Genomic DNA, 19,637 nt, shown 5'->3' on the forward strand with positions numbered 1-19,637 from the left:
TAGGGAATTTAGATTGTGAGCCCCATCGGGGACAGTGATGACAATATGTGTAAAGCGCTGCGGAATATGTTAGCGCTAAATAAAGATTATTATTATTGTGATCACGTCGCCAACTGTCTATCACTAGGGGTGAAAAGAAGTACTGGAGTGAAACCTGGTGCAACTTTATTAACTAAGGGTGTATGTAAAAACGATCCGCCCCCCCCCCATGTCAGGGGTGGACAGCCCCTTTAAATACGATCTGGATGTACAAAGCCACAATAAACCCTGACTGCAATTGATTACTCGATGGAGAAGGATAAGTTCACAAGTATGAGAAGGGGACAGAAAAAAAAAAGATTTTTGCAGAATTTTGCATCAAATTCTGGTTCAAAATTAACACGGTTATGTAATGGAGACTGATTCGGGGCAAATTTCTTTCTGCTGAGTGGAAATTTCTGCTGAGTGTGACTACTCCCTGGTAAATAAACGCAAAGTGCAGATATAGGAGCCATAAGGACCCGGACCGATATTAGAGCCCACACTGCGGGGACAGGCGGCACAGAACACGGCCTCCGGCCCCGGGGTCTCACCCCACTGACTGCCTCCCCTAACGCTACCGGGTTATACAGCGCCCCGTCTCTACCTAACCTACTGCACGTCCCGCCCACTATACGCATGGTTGGCAGCCAACAGCGCTCTGATTGGCTAACCGCACCGACCCGGGCCACGCTGTCTTGGCCATATCTTCTTTTGATTGGCTAAAGAATCCACTCTGTCTTGTGATTGGCTGCGAGTTGCCGTCCGTCAGCTGGGTCTAGTCCCCTTCGTTATTTTCCGTCGCGGTCAGACCTGGAGGCGGGGGATGCTGCGCTGCTGCCTCCACAGGAGCCTCCGCCGCCACCGCTGACTGACACACGGCAGCCTACGCCTCGGTAACTGGAAGCAGGCTTTTGGGAACGGATAGGCCTAGGAGGAATCCCCGGGGTAGTGGTGGAAAGGAATCCGGAATTGACTGCTGAGGGCGGGGAATAGATTGGAATTGGAGGCCGGGGTCTGGGCCGCGCTCTGTTACCGGTGGGGTCTCCGTTCCGCTCGGATACCGGTATCATCTAGTACATCAACGGTGAGTGATCTAGATCGTAACGATCCGCATTGTGTGCGACGTCGCCTGCGACTCCCAACTTGTGCCGCACTGACCTCATTGTGCATGTTTCTCGCCAGAGACGGACGGGCCCTTGTGATGGTGATAGAGCGATCAGATTGGACGATCTGAGGTCGTTACGAGATTCTATCGATGTGATCGTATCGTGACATTAGGATTACAATCTGCGCAGATCTGATCGTTTTCTTAGATCCTGTGTGTGGAGTTCTCCCTGTAAACTGGATGAGGAGACAATCCTGCACAATCTGATTGTACAATCACAGCAGATCTGTGACTTTAAAGGCGATGTCCTCGCGATCTGTGGGCAGATCTATAGCCTGGGGATGAACCATCCTGGGAGAATGTCTGTCCATCCCCAGACTATAAATCTGCCAGCAGATCGAGATGGTCTGTGAGATAATGATTGGCTGCACCAGATTGTATGAGCGGAAGGATGATGGAAATCGGTCTAGAGCGGTGTTCCCTGTAACCCTCCACTACCCGCTGTGTGTGAGGGTCTGGACTCCTCTAAAAGGGGGTGGGGGGAAGGAAATACATGTTATCTCTGAGCGTGGCCACTTGGTATTGTGGGGGGGGGGGGGTGTCACTGCCTGATCACTAGGTATTGGGGGGGGTGTCACTGCCTGATCGCTAGGTATTGGGGGGGGGGGGTGTCACTGCCTGATCGCTAGGTATTGGGGGGGGGGGGGGTGTCACTGCCTGATCGCTAGGTATTGGGGGAGGGGGGTGTCACTGCCTGATCGCTAGGTATTGGGGGAGGGGGGTGTCACTGCTTGGTCGCTAGGTATTGGGGGAGGGGGGTGTCACAGCCTGGTCGCTAGGTATTGGGGGAGGGGGGTGTCACTGCCTGGTCGCTAGGTATTGGGGGGGGGGTGTCACTGCCTGGTTGCTAGGTATTGGGGGGGGGGGGGGGGGTGTCACTGCCTGGTTGCTAGGTATTGGGGGGGGGGTGTCACTGCCTGGTCGCTAGGTATTGGGGGGGGGGGGGTGTCACTGCCTGGTCGCTAGGTATTGGGGGGAGGTCACTGCCTGGTCATTTCTGTATCACAGTCTTTGCCCTTCAACTTTTAAAGGGTTCGACCACCTTTTGGGGACTATTTAAATACAAAAGTACATTCTGCCATTGGTCTGATTACACAGTGCCTTCTCCAGCCCCTACCTTGTACTGTCCGTTACTGCCTGCAGAGTGAGTTGAGAATAGTCAGTGAGCTCCTTCTGTCTGACAGGAGAGTCAGTAACTTTTTTTTTTTCCTCTCAGCTGATTTGTAATCGCGGATCACATCAAAGCTGAATGTGCAGGAAAGCAAAAGAGCCTGGAAAAGCCAAATGGTGCAGAATGTGGAATTAAGTCCAACTGCTTTGATGACTTCTAACCAAAAATTCAAGCAATTAAGTGCAAAGATGGCTGACCCCTTTAATATGTGGATCAGTGGAATGATTTGTGCCCCCCATTCTCCTGCAGCACAGGCTGTTTTCTCGCCTGGACCCCACAAGTCAGATTTCTACAGCTAATCGCAGATTGTACAAGCTGGGGGACAGTGGAAAGCTAATTGGTAGAACCAGAAATATTTACCCTCAGATCCCCCTTTATCTCCTGTGTATAGTGAGTATAAACTTTCCTAATGGGGCAGAGCCGGGGGGATTGAATTATTATTTTTTATCTGAGAAGCATTTGTCATAGTTATATTATTATTGTGGGGATCTTCCTGTTCATTTATCACTTGCAATATGTGTATCGCAGTCCCTCTGCTTTGTTAATGAATTGTGCCCCCCCCGATTCTCCGTTGGCACAAGCTATATCTCTAGGTGCCCCCCGATTCTCCGTTGGCACAAGCTATATCTCTAGGTGCCCCCCCCGATTCTCCGTTGGCACAAGCTATATCTCTAGGTGCCCCCCCCCCCCCGATTCTCCGTTGGCACAAGCTATATCTCTAGGTGCCCCCCCCCCCCGATTCTCCGTTGGCACAAGCTATATCTCTAGGTGCCCCCCCGATTCTCCGTTGGCACAAGCTATATCTCTAGGTGCCCCCCCCGATTCTCTGTTGGCACAAGCTATATCTCTAGGTGCCCCCCCCGATTCTCTGTTGGCACAAGCTATATCTCTAGGTGCCCCCCCCCCGATTCTCTGTTGGCACAAGCTATATCTCTAGGTGCCCCCCCCCCGATTCTCTGTTGGCACAAGCTATATCTCTAGGTGCCCCCCCCCCCGATTCTCCGTTGGCACAAGCTATATCTCTAGGTGCCCCCCCCCCGGTTCTCCGTTGGCACAAGCTATCTCTCCAGCCTGAAACCCACTTTGTCACCTCTCCCTATAGCACAGAATACCTCCGTTGTCCCCCGTCTTCTTGCACCCAGCACTGGATGTGTAGCTGGAGGGCGCCGTGCTCTGCCTGCACCCTCCTTTCCCGTTCACATTTTCTTTCTTTGCTTTCCGTATCATCTTTCTGTTCCTTGCTCTGTGATTTTCCGTCAGATCGGTTTTGACACCACTCCCTTCTCTGTTTACTAAATTTGTGGGTAATGTGATTTTTTTTTTTTTGCAAATTGTATTGTGGTTGTGCCCTGAAAAAGCGAGGCGTCATCCATACCGTTCTTTATAAATGAGGTGTGTGCCCTTTCTTCCCTCTGCATCGTACAGATGTGATTGTCGTGTACTGCTGGTGCGCAGGTGATGCTGTCGTCTTTGTGTGTTGTGCTCGGGGTTTTTTGGTTCTGGTGTCACAGTATAATTCTGGTATTGTACTGAGATCTGCCCGTTTCTTTCAGTTTTACACCTGATATAAAGGCTGATGCTCGGAGCTAGCACATCGGCATTACCCCAACAGTTCTGCATTGTGAAACACCATGTGGCTAATTCACACTCCCCTGATTGTATCCAGTCCCATAAACATGACCCCTGACGCAGCAGTGATAAGAGGGTCTCTATTATTGGGACCTGGGATGGCTGACCCAATTTTAATAATCTGCATAATTGCTGTTATAGCAGATGTTGGCACCATATAAACAGTGCGGGATTGGGTGTTGGGTCTTTATTGAGTATTTTTCACACTATACTTGTATTTTTTAGGTCCTTTTTTTTTTCGTTTTTCCTCAAATGAATTTAGCTCTAAGTTTTTTTTGTTTTTTTTTTTTGTTTTTTTTCTCTTTTCCCCCATAGACTTCTCTACTTAAATACTACCACAAAAAGCCACCAAAAGCCCAGTCTGTAGAAAAAGCTCTAGATCCTAACTACAGAGGAAATGACCCCAACACCCCCTGTATATTAGAGCGTGAATGTATAACTTAACTTTGGGGGGAAAAAAATCTGTATGTCGCAACCTCTCTGATACTGTTGATTTATTGAGGATCCATTTCTTGAGATCGCACCAACCACCGGGCAGATGACTGAGCTCATGTAGGGGGGGCGGCCCCATGCGCATCAGGGTGGGTAGGGGCGGCCCCGTGCGCGCCGGGGCAGGTAGGGGCGGCCCCGTGCGCAGCCTCTTGCTATAACTGAGCCTTGTTCAAGCCACCAAGCAAAAATCATTGGGGGTGGGTGTGAGTCTAGGGCATGACCCCCACCAATCAACTGTTTATCAGAGGGACTATGTAAAATCTTTGGGTCTCTTCACCTGTAGTTCTTGAGGGCCGTGGACACTCTGTAGCTTTAGTGATAAACTCACTGAGGTTATTTCAGTTTGTAGAGATAATAGATTTAGAAGATCGTTTGTAAGTTCTCATAAAAATCTGTTTTGGAAACACTGTGGGAGAACAGTGACCTGAGCCAAGTAGTCGATCAGTGTTCTACTGGACGAGATGATCAACAGCGGTGGACGGCGATATTCCGCCATGAAGGGATTGTCCTGGTTTAGAAAAACATGGCTGCTCTTTTCCTAAATCTGTGCCCCGCGATCTGTGGGATGTATCTAGAGTTGCTGCTCAGCTCCTTTTGAAATGAATGGAGTTTGGCAGTAAAGCCACAACTTCCAGACCGGTGTGCTGGAATTTCTGGAAGAGAGCAGCTATTTTTTTTTTTCTTTTTCTATTTAACTTGTTTACACCGGACAACCCCTTTATCGCCTATCGATAGGGTAAGTGATGACTTGTTGATAGGCAGAGGTGTGAACGCTCAGACCGGCACCGATCGTCAGAAAGGGAAACTTTTATTCCCGTCACAGCATGACGCGGCAGCCACCGCTCCATTCATTTCCGGTGCCGATGCTGAGCGCTGCGGTTGTGTTTTGTGGCAGCCACATAGGGAACAAATGGAGCAACAGTGGGACGTTCATCCTGCCAAATCCATTTCCCCAGAGGTGGGGCACTCGCTAATCCACACATTATCCTGCAGGCACGGGATGACTTGTATTCACTGGACGTCCCATTTAAACATCTCCCCTCCCCCCACAGATCAGCTACTTTTGGCATCCTAGTTTTATGAAAGGTGAGTGTAAAGTTTTTGTCTATATTTTCTGTTACTTTTGTGGTGTGTCTTTGTATGGGGATGTGCCGTCTAAATTCTTATGTAACTAAACAGTATGCAGTGTAATATGGTGACAGTTATGGAAGGGTGGGGGGATGCAGCTGCAGAAGCAAACTTGGGAGGCGTCTGATGGCTGAGCCAATGGATAGGAAAGCTACACAAAAAGCGGCTTTCTGTCTGCGTTACATTCGTACCCTTCCCCCAATTTATGGCACATATTCAGCAGCGCCTTTATTCCTGCCCCGGGCAGTTCTGTCCCAGCCTTTGAATAGGTTGAGCCTCGCAGTTTATTCCGGTCTTGCTCTGTCAGCAATATGATATTTCCTGCATCTGGAGCTCAGGTGATTCGCTTTGTTAGCTCCACGGTGACGTCTAATGTCCCAATTGTTCCAAATTTTACAATGAGCCCAGAGGCCACGCTGGTGTCAGCAGACGGTGGCGGCTGATGAATGACTCTTCCACCAGTAACCACAAAGGTGAGTCATTTTCAGGGGAAGACACCTGCTGAGATACAGCGTCTCCTTCCCCCTCATCCCGGAGGAACCTGTCCATGAGTAACGCTGCCTGCTAATGACGAGGTCTTCACTGGGAGAGTATTGGGATCTGCTAAAAAAGGTTTGACCACTGGCAGTGGGACGACCTGATGCCTTCTGAGCTGCATTCTCAATTCTGCTAATCATTGGAAAAGATCTCCCATGTTCAGGCCGATTTTGAATGACTGCGCTTTAGACCTTAATAAAGGCTGAGACTCGTCATGGACTTATAAAATCAGCCAAGTGACGTGCTAACAATAGAGCAGACCCCGACGTGTACCTATTGGGGGCAGCGTCACATTTTCAATGCTGTCTTTGAAGGGCGGATGAACAAAAAAACACCAGCTCTACCACTGTGTTTCATTCGATTGGCACCATGTGGGATAATGTTATTTCAAATGTAAAATATATGGTGCTTTTTTTTTCTACATTTTTTTTTAAACATTTTTTATATACCTCCTACATTTTTGTTAATTTTTAGTTACAGGACATTCTCCCTTACATAAATGCACCACATTATTTCTGCATTGCCATGTTTTATGTTGCCTTTTTGTCAGTCTGGCATTCGCAGGCTTGATTTCCCTGCACATGGCTAGCTGCAGAATGAGTTAAGTGAGGATCTGTCAGTGTGTTCATTCCCAAGGGGCGTTTTGTAAGCTAGATCTTGTCGTTTTCTGAACCCCTTTGTGTTGAGTTAAGACCATAAACCACATGAAACCTTAGTTGAAATTTGATGTGGTTATATATCTGCTAAGGGGAAATTAGAAACAGACACAAGTTACAAACTCCCATCAGAATAAGCTCACTAAAGGGTTCAGTTAACTCATTCTGCAGATGGAAACAAAGAGCTTGTAAAAGCAAAAATGAGCTGTATGCTCTTGCACCTACGTGGGGGTGGGGGGTGATGATACTCTTACACCTATTCAGGGGGGATGACGACGCCCTTGCACCCTTGTTGGGGGGTGGACAACAATGCTCTTGCGCCTACGCAGGGGTGGATGCTCTTGCACCTACATGGGGATGAGGATGGGACGACAATGCTCTTGCACCTACATGGGGATGAGGATGGGACGACAGTGCTCTTGCACCTACGCGTGGGTGGGGCTGATTCCGATGCTCTTGCACCTACACGGGGGTGGTGCGCTCTTCCATCTATGTGGGGGCGACGGCGACACTCTTGCACTTACGCAGGGAGGGGGACGACTGCATTCTTGCACCTTCACGGGGGTATGCTCTTGCACCTATGCGGGAGAGGACGACACTCTTACACCTTCATTGGGGGGGCAACAATGCTCCTGCACCTACGCAGGGGTGGACTCTTTCTCCTACATGGGGGGGGGGGGGCTCTTGAATCTACGCAGGGATGAGGGTAAGACGACAATGCTCTTGCACCTGCACAGGGATGGTACGCTCTTAAAACTACGTGGGGGTGACAATGACGCTTTTGCACCTTTGTGGGGGGGGGGGGGACGACAATGCTCTTGCACCTATGCGGGGGGGCAACGACGCTCGTGCACCTCCACAGGGGTGGGGAGGACGCTCGTGCACCTCCACAGGGGTGGGGAGGACGCTCGTGCACCTCCACAGGGGTGGGGAGGACGCTCGTGCACCTCCACAGGGGTGGGGAGGACGCTCGTGCACCTCCACAGGGGTGGGGAGGACGCTCGTGCACCTCCACGGTGCCTCTGTTAGGGATCTGTGATCTGCTGCCTGATCCCGCTCTAGTCCCAATACCCGAATGTGGCCTTTTCTTGCGTCTCCGTTGATGGCAGGGATATTCCTCCGCAGTTGGAGCGACTCGAGCACTTTCTCTTTCGTGATCAGGCAATATGTTTAATTCCCCATCTGGTGTAACCTGCATTAACAATTAATCAGATTACAATAAGAGTGGGCTGCTGATTCCCCGCAGGCCTCGGATCAGTTGGCAGATGCTGGAGCATGAGATAATTTTGCCGGTGCCTGAAGTTGATGTCATTTCTATAAGTTTGCAGCAATCGGATTATTTCCCACCGCTTTTTCCTGTGTGTCTGCTGCTGCTGATGTAGTGATGTGAGCGCGGCTGTGCTCCCATTGTAAATGCTCTCATCTGCTTTCATTTGCAGGGCTCGTTGGAACACCCTTAAGTGGAGGGCATATTTTGCACTAGGAAAGGAAGACCTCGCCTCTCCTCTTCTTGCACTTGTCATCTTGTTGCCTTGGAGCCATAAAGCCGCATCGCGCTCAAGCACAGCGACACTTCAGCTCTTGGGGATGAGCGGGCAGGAAAAAATGTGTTACCTTACATTTCATTCAGCTGCACTCATTCAGGTTCCACAATGAGGATCGTGATGCAGAAATAATTAACGGTAAGGCTATGCAGACCAGGCGTATACCCTTTGTATTAATCTGAACGCTCATGCTGCGGATGGTAAAGCATTGGCACATACATATCATTTTGAGTACTTATCCCCTTAAGGACCGAGCCATTTTTAAATGTGACCAGTGTCACTTTGTGGTAAAAAGTCGAACACTTCAATGGATCCCACTGATTTTGACATTTGTTTTTGTTTTGTGACATATTGTACTTCATGATGCATGTAAAATTTGCTTGATATAACTTGTGTGTATGTGTGAGAAGACCAGAAATTTGTCCAAAATTTTGCATTTTTCAAACTTTTAATTCTTATGCCCTTAAAGCAGAGTTATGTCACACAAAATGGTTAAGAAAATAATATCTCCAACATAACTACTTTACATCAGCATCATTTTTTTGAAACATAATTTTTTTTTTTGTTAGGAAGTTAGAAGGGTTAAAAGTTGACTAGCGATCTCATTTTTACAACAAAATTTACAAAATCATTTTTTTTTTTTTCTTTTAGGGACCACCTCACATTTGAAGTGACTTAGGGGGGCCTATATGACAGAAAATACCCAAAGTGACACCATGCTATTTAAAAACTGCACCCCTCAGTCTTCAATACCACAGTCACAACATTTATTAACCCTTTAGGTGCTTCACATGAATCAATGGAATGCTGCGGTATGAAAAAATACAGTAAAATTTACTTAAAATTTTAGTAAAATTTTTAATTTTTTTACAGTAAAATTTAGCTTTAACCCCAAATTTATCTTCACAATGGTGGCATGATAAAATGGACCCTATAGTGTGTCTTGTAACTTCTCCCTGAGTACGTCGATACTCCATATGTGGGGGAAAACTACTGTTTGGGCGCATGGCAGGGCTGGGAAAGGAAGGCGCACCATTTGACTTTTTGAAAGCAAAAATGGCTGGAATATAAAGCGGACACCATTTTTTGGAGAGCCCCTGAAGTCCCTAAATAGTAGAACCCCCCCCCCCCCCCCACAAGTGACCCTAAGTTGGAAACTAGACCCCTCATGGAATGTATCTAGATGTGTGGTTAGCACTTCGAGTCCCCATGTGCTTCACAGAAATTTATAAAGTTGAGCCTCGAAAAATGAAAAAAATCTAATTTTTCTTAAGTTTTTTGCCCCAATTTTTTTTTTCACAAGGGTAGCAGGAGAAAGAGCACCATACAATTTGTTGTGCAATTACTCCTGAGCATGCCGATACCCCATATGTGGTCACAAACTACTTTTGAGGCACATAGCAAAGTTCAGAAGTGAAGGGGCGCCAAATTGGAGTTCACTTTTTGCTGGAATGGTATGCAGGTTCCATGTCACACTGGCAGAGCCCCTGAGATGCCAAACAGTTGAATCCCTCCCATAAGTGACCCCGTTTTTTTTTGTTTTTTTTTTAAACTACAGCTCTCAATGAATTCATCTAGGGGTGCAGTGATCATGTTGACACCACAGGTGTCTCTCAGAATTTTATACCATTGGGCAGTGAAGAAAAAATAATTTTTACCACAAAAATTTTGTTTTAGCCTCAGATTTTACATTGTCACACTGGGAAATGGGTAAAAACTGCACAAAAATTTAGTTCACAATTTCTGCTGAATGTGACAATACCCTATATGTGGCTATGTACAGTACTGCTTAGCCCCACAGCGAAACTCAGGAGGGACGGAGCGCTATTTGCCTTTTGGAGCGCAGATTTTCCTGGAATAGTTTGCAAACTCCATATACAGCGCCCCTAAGTGCTAGAAGAGCAGAATTCCCCCACAAGTGACCCCATTTTGGAAATTATAGCCCTTTGGCAGTTTATCTACAGTTGAAGTGATGATCTGACTCCATGGGTGTTTTCCAGAAGTAAGCAGCAGTGGATGTTGCTGAGTCAAAATTGCAAATCTGCCATTGTTGTGCCCAGCTCATGGTTCTGGATAAATTAGGCGGGCTCTGATTGCTACAGAAATGCCAAACATGTGAACGCTGAATGGGGTTTAGGCACATTGTGGGGTCAGAAAGGAGGGAGTCACTTGGATTAGGAAGGGAATAATTTGCTGAATTTCTTTTGGAGGGTGAATCACCATTTTGCTTTTCCAGAGCCTTTGTATTACCAGTAACGTGAAAGCCCTGATTTATCCATTGACAGATGACAGACCTGAGTGGGGACTTGCTTTTTTTTTTTTTTTGTTTAAGCTTTTATTGGAAATATGTTACATAACGTTTGGGGTCACATTTATCTGGCGTTCTACGCTGAACACTTACATCGCAGTTTCCATCTAAGTCTTCGAATGACGTAATTCAGATGACACTCCCGAGGGATCATTGACTATTAACGAGGCAGCAGAGTTACTCTGGACTCAGTCTGGCCTCTGTTTAGCACCACCGGATCACAGGTCCTATCGCATTTACGTACAGTGCCTCCGTCTGCCTCATTATAGGGTATATCCCGTTGAGTGTTCGGTCTGAATCGCATTTTTCTGAGATTTACAAGGAAACCCCAGTGTAGCTCAGCGCAGAGCGCATGAAAAATGCGCACCGAGCCTTACTGCGATCTTTGGGAGACAGAATGAACAAATCAACAGCAGGTGAATAATTAGCTTGCTTTATTTTTTTACGCCGTTATTTGTGCAGTATAAATAATTAGAAGACTTTATTCTTCGGGTCAGTGCGATTACACTAAAAGATTCATTTTATTGCAAGAAATAGCTTTTGCATAGTCATATTTTGAGGGCTATAATTTTTCCGTATTTCAGCCAATAGAAATGTGAGGGATTGTTTTTTGCTGGACGAGTTGACGTTTTTATTGGTACCATTTTCAGTCATATGACCTTTTTACATCGCTTTCTATTCCGATTTTTGGGAGGCAGAAAGAACAAAGAACAGGAATTGCGTGGGATGTTTTTTTTTTTGTAACTTTTTTACTTAGTCCCGCCCTCTATGGGACTTTCACTTTCTTTTACTTTTTTTTTTTTTTTTTTTTTACTGTGATCACAGGTATAATGCATTTCGACGCACCAGCTTTGCAATGCTCTGAGCATGGTCTAAGATGCTTTCTGTAACTTGGGGAACTGGGGGGGTCGTCATAAGGACCTCTGGTCTCCATGGCAACATTCGAGCCCTTGCGATGGCGTGAAGTTTTTTGAGGGAGCCCCCTCCCTTCTAAATGTTTTGATCTCTCATCATGGTAGCATTTAGCGGGTTTAACAGCTGGGGCGTTGCTGGCACTGGCTGTCACAGCAGAAGCTCTGCCACTAGCAGCGCCGAGTTCCTGCCGTGATCGGACGGGAGGTGCTGATATTTCAGCACCTCTGCGCAATCATGATGAGATTGAACTGACTGATCACAGCGCTGGCATGGGCCCCCTCACCTCTTCCCTTGCCGCATGGCAGTTAGTGATAACTGTGCCGTCGACGATGCCAGACACCGGGAGCTGCAGCGGAAACTCAGTGCTGCACCTGGGGCGGGTGAAGAAAGCAGCTTATTTTTTTTTGTTTAAGCAAATTGCAGGCGGTGAAGAGAGATTTTCCAAAAGAAGAAAGCCCCATTTAAACTAGTATTCACATTTCCTAAATTGATGGTAAATGAAAGGTTCATATATGGGACTTTTTGAAAAACAATGTGCCTAAGCACTAAGAAGCAAGTAGTTTTTACCTACCTACCTGTTGTGTCCTACTCCGGTCATCACCAGCACAATGTGGTCACGGCCCGCTACTGCCGACAATTCAGCCGCCTGTGCTGACGACATGTCGACAGGGCGATGTCTTTTTCAATCCACTGTTAACAGGGCTGGACTGATGTCATTCTTATTGACAGCCGGATTCCCGCTGCCTAACTTGGCGGCGAATATTTTATTTGCAATATTCGCCGAGCATCATTGGAGTAGAAATTGCCTAATATGTTCGGCACCGATCATCAAACATAATATCGGCACAACCAGGGAACCAATATGGCACTTATATGGCAAACTCGGATTCGGTGTTCAAATCCGAACATATTCACTCAACTGTACAGGAGACGCTTCTTATTAATAGAGCAAATGCCTGAACGGCGGCCCCCCTCCATGCAATCCATACATCCTGGTAAGGCCTGTTTCACACTTCAGTTTTTTGTGTCAGTTAAAATCCACCAAAAAGGTGGAAAGCGGATCCGTTCCTAACTGATGTGAACGGATGCCACCGGATCCGTTTTTTTAAAGGATCCGTCGAATGAAGAATTTTAAAGGAACCGCTGCCCGAGAGAGAGAGAGAATTTTTTTCTCTGTCTGCCAGAAATGATTTCAGGGTTAAATTTCCTCCTCCGGGCATGCGCTCTATAAAAATGCGGATCCTGCAGTACAAAAAAAGTTACATGGTCCGTCCAGGCATCTCGGCGGACGCAAAAAAAATTGACGGATCCGCAAAAAAACGGATCCAACAGATGGCCATCCGTCAAGATCCGCCGGTAATGCAAGTCAATGTGGAAAAAAACGGATCCGCAAAAAAAAGGCGGATCCGTTTTTTTGCAAAAACGGAAGTGTGAAACAGGCCTAAGGCACGGGGACCAGGGCTGTCCTGCTCCATTTTGGTGAATCCTTATGGGAGCCTTCAGTATGTGCCTGTACAAACAGATAAATGCTCAGGCCCTTTATCCCTTTTGTACCGTTTGGTCTTTGCTTCCGCAGTGTTTTTAATGTGTGTGTGCGCGTGTGCAGACGCTGCTTCCACGTGCTTTGAACCACCTCCAAAGCTACGCTGACCCTGCGGAGTTTTCAGAACAATAGTCTTCTGTGTGAAAGGTGTTATGAACAACTCCTCTAAAACAGATGAGCTCCTCTTAATGAGGCTGATAATGGTATAATTCATCACACTTGGTATAAAAGACTATTGTGCTAGACTTGGGTTATGTTTGTTTTTATTGGTATGTAAAACCTGATATGGAGTCACTTTTACCTGCCTCACTATAAGGTCGGGATCACACTTGCGAGAATCTCGCACCTCAATATCCAGCACTCTGGACCGGAGTGTGCGGCAGCATAGAAATACATGCAGCCTCACACTCCGGTCCCGAGTGCCGGGTACTAAGGTGTGAGACTCGTGCGAGTGTGATCCCGGCCTTATAGTGAGGCAGGTAAAAGTGACTCCATATCAGGTTTTACATACCAAAAAACGAACATAACCCAAGTCCAGTACAACAGATTCCCATCATTGCAGATCTCCTATGAACGCCAGCCTGTGGACGCCGTTCACAGGTGATGATATTTGCTACACATAGCTGCCCTTCTATGTGTAGCACAAGCGATAGGACAATCGCAACGTCAAGTCTCCTAAGGGGACTATTTACGCAAGTAAAAAGTAGGAAAAAGTTTGTTTTAAAAAAAAAAAAAAAAAATGTAAGTTCAAATCGCCACCCTTTTGCTTCATTCAAAATAAAACAATATACATTTGTTATCGCTGCATTCAGAGTTGCCCGATCTATCAAAATATAAACTAAATTAATACAATCGGTAATCGGCATAAAGAGAATAAAATAAAATCGCCACAGAATTACAGGTATTTTGGTCGCCACAGCATTGCAATAACAGGCGTTCAAAACATTGTATCTTTCCCAAAATGGTATCAATAAAAAAGTCAGCTCGTCTGGAGGGGTGTTTGTGGCTGGCTTGTTTTCCCGCAGCTGGCTCGGGGAGGTGGCTGGCCTGTCTCACAGCGGCCCGGCTCGGGGAGGTGGCTGGCCTGTCTCACAGCGGCCCGGCTCGGGGAGGTGGCTGGCCTGGCTCACAGCGGCCCGGCTCGGGGAGGTGGCTGGTCTGGCTCGGGAGGTGGCTGGCCTGTCTCACAGCGGCCCGGCTCGGGGAGGTGGCTGGCCTGTCTCACAGCGGCCCGGCTCGGGGAGGTGGCTGGCCTGTCTCACAGCGGCCCGGCTCGGGGAGGTGGCTGGCCTGTCTCACAGCGGCCCGGCTCGGGGAGGTGGCTGGCCTGTCTCACAGCGGCCCGGCTCGGGGAGGTGGCTGGCCTGTCTCACAGCGGCCCGGCTCGGGGAGGTGGCTGGCCTGTCTCACAGCGGCCCGGCTCGGGGAGGTGGCTGGCCTGTCTCACAGCGGCCCGGCTCGGGGAGGTGGCTGGCCTGTCTCACAGCGGCCCGGCTCGGGGAGGTGGCTGGCCTGTCTCACAGCGGCCCGGCTCGGGGAGGTGGCTGGCCTGTCTCACAGCGGCCTGGCTCGGGGAGGTGGCTGGCCTGTCTCACAGCGGCCCGGCTCGGGGAGGTGGCTGGCCTGGCTCACAGCGGCCCGGCTCGGGGAGGTGGCTGGTCTGGCTCGGGGAGGTGGCTGGCCTGTCTCACAGCGGCCCGGCTCGGGGAGGTGGCTGGCCTGTCTCACAGCGGCCCGGCTCGGGGAGGTGGCTGGCCTGTCTCACAGCGGCCCGGCTCGGGGAGGTGGCTGGCCTGTCTCACAGCGGCCTGGCTCGGGGAGGTGGCTGGCTTGTCTCACAGCAGCCCGGCTCGGGGAGGTGGCTGGCCTGTCTCACAGCGGCTCGGGGAGGTGGCTGGCCTGTCTCACAGCGGCTCGGGGAGGTGGCTGGCCTGTCTCACAGCGGCTCGGGGAGGTGGCTGGCCTGTCTCACAGCGGCTCGGGGAGGTGGCTGGCCTGTCTCACAGCGGCCCGGCGAGGTGGCTGGCCTGTCCCACAGCGGCCCGGCTCGGGGAGGTGGCTGGCCCGGCTCGGGGAGGTGGCTGGCCCGGCTCGGGGAGGTGGCTGGCCTGGCTCGCCACGGCCTTGCTCGGGAGGTGGCGGCGTTGGCTGGTCTGATGCACAGATAATTATTAATTGCTATCATCCTCTTTAATTGTACTGATCCTCTTAACTCCTGGAAATGGCGGTCAGGATAATGTACCCTGTTTGTTTAGATGGGGGCCTAGCTATGTGTATGCAAAATCTTAACGGGGAGCAGCTGCAGCCTATGCCAGTGACTTTGCTCATATTGGCCTGGCGTTTTCGTTATTTCGGGGAAGTCAGTAAGTTTCCATTTCTCTTTACACATCTGTAATCATCTGAGATGTCGGTGTCGTGGGAGAGTATTTACCACCTCATCTGAGTAACTGTGGTTTAATGAGCCGACAAACGCAGGATTATTTTAAATGTCCCTCTTAGGCTCCAATTATAGAGCAGGGAAGGGTCCGGCCTTGCCCCTCATTACCCACGTGAGCCAGGAATCCAGAGTAGTGACACTTTGCAGGAGATGCTCTGCTGCTGCCACTTGCTGTGATGCTTGAAATGTGTTTTATTGAATCCCTCATCTCCGAAACACACAGCCGACTCCTCCACTTATGTACCGCGGTCTTCACAATGATGGTAAAAAGTTGTGATGGGCGCTGGTGATCCCTAAGTGCAAACCTGGTGGCCGCTCCTGGAGACGGGTGACTCGCTGCCCAGAATACTGATGACTTCATGTAACTCACATATATGATGACAATTGGAACACCCACTTGGCAATTTATACTTCGCCTTGTACCAATCCTCTGTTGTTCCTTGTAGAAGTTTTAAGAAAAGATACTCCATAATTCTTATCTTATGGGGAATTACAAGGATTCACTAAACCAGACGACATGTCAGGTGCTATACATCATAGGAGTGTGTGACGAGAATGGAGTCACCAGAAACCAGGCAGAAGAATCCGACGACCAAAATGACATTTATGCATAATATATATGTTTCCTATAAATGTCATTTTGGTCGTTGGATTCTTCTGCCTGGTTTCTGGTGACTCCATTCTCGTCACTCACTCCTATGATGTATAGCACCTGTCATGTCGTCTGGTTTAGTGAATCCTTGTAATTCCCCATAAGATAGGAATTATAGAGTATCTTTTCTTAAAACTTGTACCAATCCTCGGTTGTTCCTTGTAGAAGATTAAGTATAAATTTCCAAGTGGGTGTTCCTATTGAAAACTGCGAGTCTATAAACCGAAATGATAAAGACTGGAATAGGTATTCTTACTAAACAGGTGATGAGGTCAGCGGGGGTCCCACTGCTGTGAACCCCACTGGTCACCTGAACAGGGTCCTTTTGTCCATTCCATGTCCGGTACTGATATGAAGATTGCGGACCACCCTCCGCCTAGTCTTAGTGTCATACACCGCCACTCCATTCACAGCTCCCCCTAGCCGTGATCTTGTCGGACATTATTCTGACCCGCCAGCAGCAAGGCCCACACCGATCTCACAAATAGCGGCTATGCAGTGGACAGCACGGAATACCCCTTTAAGTCTTTTCTTTGAATGATTAATAAAGTGTAGGAGGGCGTAAAAGGGAATCTATATAGAATCCACGTGGGGCTAAACGCTCGCTGTGACCTGTGAATTAATGCCAAGATCAATGAAATCATTTTTACGAGCACTTGGGTTTATAGCTTACAGCGTAGGCCTGAGTGATTGTTTAAATGAAGGTATTAAAGGAAGAAGAAACCTAATTATGGAGTCTCCTTTCCTCCCTGTTAGAGACGGAGAGATGTGTGTGTATGTATATGTGTGTATAATATATATTGTTTTTGTACAGACTTGCAGTGGATCAGATAAATGGGTGCTTGTGTGGATAAATGGACGGGCATCTAACGTCTCTTGTGAGTTCCCCTGTGCTTGCTCTATGCAGAATGGATAAATGTTCAACTTGGTAAATTGCTCTTCTGCTCTGATTTATAACCACAAAGTTGATGTGACTTTTTATGTGGCCATATATCAGCTGAGAGGAGCTCAGAAAACAAGACCGTTATGAGCTCACTGAAGGATTCTACGTTGACTCATTCTGCAGCCTGCAACAACACAAAGGCAAACTGAAATAATCCAACACAACCCAACTGAATTCTTTTTTTTTTTTTTTGTGCCCAAAATACATGCATTTAAAGGATGCCTAAAAACTTAATAAGGTTTTCTGTACGTACAACAGGATTTTTTATGTTTTTGACCGTTCTGTGATTTGTATCTGCCATTTTTTTTTTGTTTAAATGGAATTGGCTCTGAACTGGTGTGATAGGATTCACTGCTATGATGTTTCCTTTACGCGGCGCACACAGGGATTCCTGACCTTTTTTTCCTTGGCACACAAAGCAACATGCAGGACATTATTCAGCAGTGAGCAGTGTACCTGTGAATTCTGCTCTGGAGTTAAGGCCCCGTCACACACAGCGAGATCGCCGATTTTGTGCCGCCACAGCGATCTCGCCAGCGATATTGCTGTGTGTGACATGTATCAGTGACCCCCCCCCCCCGGCCAGGTATCGCTGATCGCGCTCGAACGTCCTGGGCCATTTTTTGATCGTTGGTCTCCTGCTGGCCAGCACATATCGCTGCGTGTGACAGCGAGAGACCAACGATCAGTGACGCTGGGAGCTGGTATCCAAGGTAAACAGCGGGTATCTACCCGCTGTTTACCTTGGATACCAGCTTGCTCGCTGGTCCTGATCGCTGGTGGGTCTGTCTGTGACAGCTCACCAGCGATCCCATCCACGTTGGATCGTTGGTGGGATCGCTGGGACATTGATGTGTGTAATGGGGCCTTTAGGTGAAAGACTTGTTACACAGTTTCCTTCTGCTCCCTATTCATCCCTCTATATGGAGTATACCTGACTCTTCACTGAGTAAGTAGTCCATTTTTTTTTTTCAGTACAATTGAGTTGAGCTGTTGATCCAGAGGGGATGTTGATTTTGAAGGAAAGGGGGGAGAAGTGGCTTATAAGTGTAGAAAGCAGATTTCTCTAGGATATGTTGCAACGTTTCTTATTTTCACTTGTCCCGTAGTATTGCCAGGATGGAGCGTCAGCGGTGGAATAGTTTTTCTGATGATTCTCGTCCCCAGTGTGCGGGGCAGTAATATTGTGCTTGCATATGAGCTCACCACAACATATTCGTCCCACATGTGTGTATTACAAGCACATGTCGTGTCCGTGCCGCTGCTTTTACATATAGGGAAAATGAAAACTTTACAACATTGACAAGTGAAAATCGTGTGTTGTGGACACGAGAAGTATTATATGCGTAGAAGATAAGAGATTCCTGGTGGTGGAGGTAGGAGGGCGATTAACCCCTTGCTCAAAATGTGTTTGGAAAAGGGAACTTCGTTGGGGCATTGTGATCTGAACACCGTCCATGTCCGAAACTCGGCCTATGGGAGGATTCACGAACCGCATTGCTGGAAAAAAGCCACAAGTTGTTTTTTTGTGTGTGTAGGTTTTTTAGAGGCAAAACTATAAAAATTTGCTCCAGCATGTACAATCCCCAGTATTTACGCAGAAGAATTCACAGTACAATTTAGAGCAGATTCAGCCAACATGGAGGGCTCATTTCACACTGTATTTTGCAGTGTCCAAAAAAGTTATATATTGGGAGGATTGACTGATGGAAGGTAGGCTCATCGTTAATCATGCGCAGTGATCAAGAGCAAAAAAAAAAAAGCCCTAATTCAATAACTTTTTTTTCTTGTGTTTTTTTTTTTTCTTAATTTGTGGATTTTTGTACCATTCATTTAAAATGGGTGCACAATGTTTGAATTGGTGCAAAATCAAAGATGCTTTTTTTTTTTTTGCTCTTTGATTTTTGCAGCCTTTTTTGAATAAATTTTGCACAGCCCGTTGATGAGTTTCTGAAAAGCTGCATGTTAATCATGAACTGTGCAAGGAAAAAAAATAGATTTTATACTACACTCCAACTGTGCAAAAATTTAGCCGCTTTGAAAAGTCGCAAATGACAAATTAGCCAAAACCTTCTTTACATGACTAATGATGGGGGGATGGACAAAATCACGTAAAGATAACTTTAAAAAAACACGCGAATAATAAAGTCACTATTAGAACCTTTTTATACCATATAAATTTTCTAGATCAATGATGTGTAGGCCTCTACATGCTTTAGGATATTAGCAGGAATGTGTTGCATCTCTAGGGGTTTGGCCCCCCTCTCATGTTGCATCTCTAGGGGTTTGGCCCCCTCGTGTTGCATCTGTAGGGGTTCGGCCCCCCCTCCCCGTGTTGCATCTTTAGGGGTTTCGGCCCTCCTCCTCCCCGTGTTGCATCTTTAGGGGTTCCCCCCCCCTCCTCCCCGTGTTGCATCTTTAGGGGTTCCCCCCCTCCTCCCCGTGTTGCATCTTTAGGGGTTTTGCCCCCTCCTCCCCGTGTTGCATCTTTAGGGG

General features: G+C 47.8%; 1 protein-coding gene across 1 annotated transcript in view; it reads left to right on the forward strand.

Annotated features, from left to right (window-relative positions):
• Positions 1–763: 763 nt before the first annotated feature.
• The window catches only part of SOCS5 (suppressor of cytokine signaling 5), a 35,765-nt gene continuing 16,891 nt past the window's right edge, over positions 764–19,637 (forward strand). The window contains exons 1-2 of the mRNA XM_073554000.1: positions 764–1,105; positions 8,239–8,481. The gene's annotated coding sequence lies outside the window, so the exon portion shown is untranslated. The remainder of the gene's footprint in view (positions 1,106–8,238; positions 8,482–19,637) is intronic.

The sequence above is a fragment of the Dendrobates tinctorius genome, unplaced genomic scaffold, assembly GCF_039654945.1.
Source record: "Dendrobates tinctorius isolate UK_male_01 unplaced genomic scaffold, ASM3965494v1 ptg000205l, whole genome shotgun sequence".
In the NCBI taxonomy this organism is placed as follows: Eukaryota; Metazoa; Chordata; class Amphibia; order Anura; family Dendrobatidae; genus Dendrobates; species Dendrobates tinctorius.